This window comes from Theropithecus gelada, chromosome 6 (genome assembly GCF_003255815.1).
Source record: "Theropithecus gelada isolate Dixy chromosome 6, Tgel_1.0, whole genome shotgun sequence".
NCBI lineage: Eukaryota > Metazoa > Chordata > Mammalia > Primates > Cercopithecidae > Theropithecus > Theropithecus gelada.
The window spans coordinates 92,648,619-92,654,637 of record NC_037673.1 but is presented as its reverse complement, the minus strand read 5'-3'; positions in this window follow the sequence as shown (position 1 = coordinate 92,654,637).

The following is a 6,019-nucleotide window of genomic DNA, read 5'->3' as shown; positions in this document are numbered from 1 at the left end:
TCTCAAAAGAAGATATACAAATGGCCAACAAACATATGCAAAAATGCTCAACATCACCAATGATCAGGGAAATGCAAATCAAAACCATTATATAATACCACCCTATTCCTGCAAGAATGGCCATAGCCCAAAAATCAAAAAATAATAGATGTTGGCATGGTTGTGGTGAAAAGAGAACACCTTTATACTGCTGGTAGCAATGCAAACTAGTACAACCACTATGGAAAACAGTGTGGAGATTTTTTTAAAGAAACTAAAAGTAGATCAACCATTTGATCCAGCAATCCCATTACCCAGAGGAAAAGAAGTCATTATACGAAAAGGATACTTGCACACACGTTTACAGCAGCACAATTTGCAGTTGCAAAAATATACAACCAACCCAAATGTCCGTAAATCAACAAGTGGATAAAGAAAATGTGTTGGCTGGGCACGGGGACTCATGCCTGTAATCCCAGCACTTTGGGAGGCCGAGATGGATGGATCACAAGGTCAGGAGATCGAGACCATCCTGGCTAACATGGTGAAACTAAAAATACAAAAAATTAGCCAAGCATGGTGGCAGGCACCTGTAGTCCCAGCTACTCGGGAGGCTGAGGCAGGAGAATGGCGTGGGCCCAGGAGGTGGAGCTTGCAGTGAGCCGAGATTGCGCCACTGCACTCCAGCCTGGGCAACAGAGTGAGACTCCATCTCAAAAAAAAAAAAAAAGTGATACACACACACACACATACATACACATAGGCCATGGAATACTACTCAGCCATAAAAAGGAACTAAAAAATGGCATTTGCAGCATTTGGAGAATTGGAGATTCCATCTATGTGAAGTAACTCAGGAATAGAAAACCTAACATCATATGTTCTCACTTATTAAGTGGGAGCTACGCTATGAGGACGCAAAGCCATAAGAATGATAAAATGAGCTTTGTGGATTCAGGTGGGAAGGAGAGTGAGGGACAAGACTGATTGATCAAGATTGTTTTGGATATTCAGTTAATCAAATATTCTTGGCCCTTAAGGATACACAGAAGAGAGTGATTCTCAACCACAAAGAAATGGAAGTGATGGGATCTGTGATGGGGACTTAATGAACAAGCGGTTTAGAAACACTAATTCAAGTCTATCTCCTTCATAATACAAATAAAGAACCTAAGACCCTTTAAACCTATAAACTTCTTGAGTAAAGGAGCTGAGTTTTGTCTACCAAAATGCATTGTAAACATTCAAAATAAAAACTTGTTTGAATGAGTGAAGTTAAAAACATACCCAAGATCAAAAAACTAGTTAGTGTCAGAGTTAAGCCAATGATAACATCTCTCGGTTAGAGGTCTTGTTTTGCCTATCCACCTTTATGGAAGCGTCCCATTATCACTATGCTGAAGGCCCAGAAAAACATTGGTGAAGGTGGACTTAGCCACGAAGCCGACTTTGTACTGCAGAGTGGCATGTGGGAATATTAATACAGAGTGCTCCTATGATCCACTCTTTAAGAAGAGCAGGGAAAGAAGTAGGATTAGGCAAAGGAAAAAGTTTAACTGTGGTGTAGTGCCAAAGGAGGCTCGAGGCTTTTGACTTGAAAGCAGAGGTCCTCAACCCCCAGGCCACGGACCAGTTCCTTTACTCACATTTCTTGTGCACACCCATATATCCTTTCTCATGCCCCTCTACCTCAGACATCCTTCTTACCAATCTACTAATTTTTCTTCTTCCAAGTCCCTTTCCAACCAGCCAAGCCATTCACCCTTCCCCATGAGTCCATGTATATTTTAACCTAGGACTATTTCTCTCACTACACAAAGGGAATAATGAAGTGCACCTTCCAAAGATCTGCCCCTCAGGAGGATATTCCCTGATCACTTCTCTTTCAAGGACACACAAATGGAGCTGTAGTTCAACTACAATATCAAACTGACCCATCCGTGAATCTAATGTGGGCTTCTTTTGCTTTACCAACTGATCAAAGGTATCACTCATGGAGGTATAAGTTGAGGGAAAGGCACTTGGGCAATGGTAGTGGATGACATGAAAGAGTCCAGTTCACCTGCTCATGCAGCTTGCACCCTCTGGTCCTGCTTGTGTTCACCACTTTCATCTTAGGATAGATCATTACTGAACAACTGTGACCACGATGTCACCTGAGTGATATCTCAGCGCCAAGCAACACATCACTCCCAGGGCTCTGTAGCATGCCAGAAGCTATTTTTCAAAAGGTATATAAATCTCTGCTGTGTATTCTGAACATGCTTCTGAATTCAACAAGTTTGTGTTGTGAGTCTCTCACTGAAACTTGTCATAAACTCCATACATCCATATATTCCATTCTGTGCCTTTTCCCACGACTGATATCCCTTATATGCAAATGTAGGGCACTACCACCCATATGCAGTAAAATCTATCATAATTTTTTCTGAGTTTTAGCTAGTATAATATCTTAAATATAAATATACAAATTTTCTTTTTCTTGAATCTAAGCTTTAAATTTAATCTCCACATTCAACTTTTTCTGTAATTAACCTAACTTATGGGCAAGGAGGAGAGGTTAAAAAGTGGTCAGAATCATTAAAGACAACAGGCTAGAGAAGATTAGAGGGTGGAGCACTTACTTCCCTTTGGGAGTGTGACAGATTGAATGATGACCCATCCAAAAATATCCACATACTAATTTCTAGAACCTAAGAATTTATCCGATATGGAAAAAAATATTTTACAGATGTTATTAAGGGTCTGAGTGGATCCTAAGTGCAATTACATGTATTTGTATTAAGATAGAGACAGAAGGAAACACACACACTCAGGAGTAGAGAAGGCAATAACATAAGCATGGAGACAGAGACTGGAGTGATGTGCCACAAGCCAAAAGAATGACAGTAGTCACCAAATCCCAGTAGCAGCTGCAAAAGGCAAGGAAGAGATTCTCCACTAGAGCCTCTTGGGAGAATATGGTTCTGTCAACACCTTGATTTTGACCCAGTAAAAATAATCTCTTATTTCCAGCCTCCAGAACTATAAGAGAATAAAGTTCTATTGTTTTAAGTCATCAAAGTTTGCAGTAATATGTTAACAGCAGCAAGAGAAAACTAATATAGAGATAAATAGGAATAATAAAGAAAAACCTTATGTGGTGAATACAATTTTAATGGTAGATAAGATTTACATATATTGTGATTGAAAAGAAAGAAAAATAGTAGGGAAGGGGTAATATTACAGGTAGGGGGGAAAGTATTACAGGTGAAGGGAAAAGTTAGTGAAAAAGAAATTTAAGGGAGTTATACAGGGAAAACAAAAGTAGTTCAATTAAACAAGAGTACAAGCTACTTGAAGATAGTGATATAGACTGCTGATAATCATGAATGCCAGTCTAAATGTGAACTTCGATCTATAGACAGTTAAGGTTTTCTGCAACTTGTAAGGACAGGGTTAGAGCAGGGGAGGTAAGGGAGGAGGAAACACCAACATGATACACCTTTTGCACATCTGTGTCACACTACTAATTTTTTCCTCTTCACCCTCCAACACAGGTATAAGGGCTGAGATTGATTCCCCATGACCTACCAAAAAAGTATGGCATATATGTTTGATGAATAGTGAATGCGTTAACGAATACTGTACATGTTTTGTTTTACTCATCACTAAGCATGGTATGAGGGAGTAGAACAGAATACTAAACTGTACTTCAATCACTTACTTTTACTCTTCGTCTGATTATGATGATGATTTTATTTTAAAAGTAATATTCCAAGTATAAGAGATTTGGACTTAATTTGATTAACCCTAAGGCATACTTCAGAACACCAATAGCAATTCTAGTCAATTCCACTCAGTTAATGGTGGCTGTCTGGGGCAATGTTGAGAAATAATGTAAGAATTACGCCATAATAGATTAGGAACATCTGCTAAAGTGCTGGATTCGGAGTAGAAACAGAAATGGCCTGTTTCCCATTCCATTCTTGCTTTAGAAGTTAGTTATTTGCATACAAATGGCCGACAGGTATATGAAAAATCGCTCAACATCACTAGCCATAAGAGAAATGAAAATCAAAGCCATAATGAGATACTCTCTTATCCCAGTCCAAATGGCTACTGCTAAAAAGACAAAAAATAATGGATGTTGGTGAGGATGCGGAGAAAAGAGAACTCTTATACACTGTTGATGAGAATGTAAATTAGTACAGCCACTGTGGAAAAGAATATGGAGATTTCTCAAAAAATTAAAAATAGAATTATTCAATCCAGCAATCCCACTATTGGGTATCTACTCAGAGGAAAAGAAATCAGTATATCAAAGGGATACCTTGCATGTTTATTGCAGCACTATTCACAATAGCAAAGATATGGAATCAACCTAAGTGTCTATCAACAGATGAATGGATAAAGAAAATGTGGTATATATACACAATCGAGTGCTATTCAGCAATAAAAAATGAAATCTTGCCATTTGCAGTAACATGGATAGAGCTGGAGGTCATTACCTTAAGGAAAATAAGCCAGGCACAAAAAGACAAATATCACATGTTCTCACTTATATGTGGGAGCTAAAAAATTTTAGAGCTCCCACATGGAGGAAGAGAGTGGAAAGACAGATAACAGACTGGGAAGGATGAGTTAGCAGGATGAACAGAGTGGGTTAAAGATTACAAACATGGAGTCAGATAGAAGGAATATATTCAATGTTTGACAGCAGAGTAGGGTAACTATAGTTAAACAAAAATATATTGTATTTGGATGACAGACACCCTAAATACTTGTAACAAAATTTCTCATTACCCCAAAAATTTGTACAAATAAAGTTAGTCACTTGGTTTCTTTAAAAACTTTTTGGCCAGGCGCGGTGGCTCATGCCTGTAATCCCAGCACTTTGGGAGACTGAGGCGGGCAGATCACCTGAGGCCAGGAGTTTGAAACCAGCCTGGCCAACAGAGCGAAACCCCATCTCTACTAAAAAAAAAAAAAAAAATTAACAGGGCGTGGTGGTGTGCGCCTCAGCCTCTGGAGGCTGAGGGGCGGAGGTTGCAGTGAGCCAAGATCGCGGCACTGTACTTCAGCCTGGGTGACAGAGCTGGGCTCTGTTTCAAAAATGAAAAAATTTTTTAAAAAATCATTTCTATGACTTCTTAAGTACAGAAAGAAAAATTTCGTTTAAATGGAGATGTCCACTGGTTGAATATGGTTAATCCAAGATATGCTGCATTCAAGTAAAAAGCAGACAAAGTCTTGAATTCAGAGGGAATAGAGGGCTGTTTTTCTTTTTCCATTCTGAGTTGAGAGCACTAACTATCCAGCTGGAAAGACAGAGTAGATCATAGTCATCCTCTTTGTCGGGGTACAACTAGCTTACGGTTGCACTCTGGAGATGCAGAGCCAGTATGGGTAACTATTCTAAAATCCTTAAATCGCTCCTGGGCCCTCGAAGTCCTACCCGTGTAGGTCAGGCCGAACTATCAAAATCCCCACTTCCTCTGTAAAGGCACCCTGACAGGTAAGGATGACCGCCGCGCTCTCCACGTGTCACCTTAAACACCTACCCCAACCAGCGCAGGCGCACTCCGAAGCCTCCTGGACCAACTTAAGTACCGAGCAAGCGCAGGAGTTCCGTTAACCATGGCCTCCGGAGCTGTCCGGAGCAGGCGCAATTAGGAGCAGAGGGCGTGCTTGTGTGATTACAGTCCATTTTACCTTTAACAGATTTGGTTGTCTGGACTCTAGCTCAGGTTATTTTACCCCTCTCTTGTTGGAAGTCACTTGGCCTAGAGTAGTTGTTTGCGGGAAAAATTTGCTCCTCCCATTAAGTAACCACTTTGCTCTCAGAGGCGGAACGCGTCATTGAGGCAGCAAGTCCTGACAGATATGGAAAAAAAAAAGAGGCATATTGTAGAGAGCATCTACACTCCGCCAACTCAGTCATAAGGCAAAAATTACACAAAAATAAAACGTTCACTTGTTACATACTATATGCTTCATAAAACATACAAGTAGTTTTATTTTCCTTTACCAATGAGAACAGCACCTCTATCTATTAACA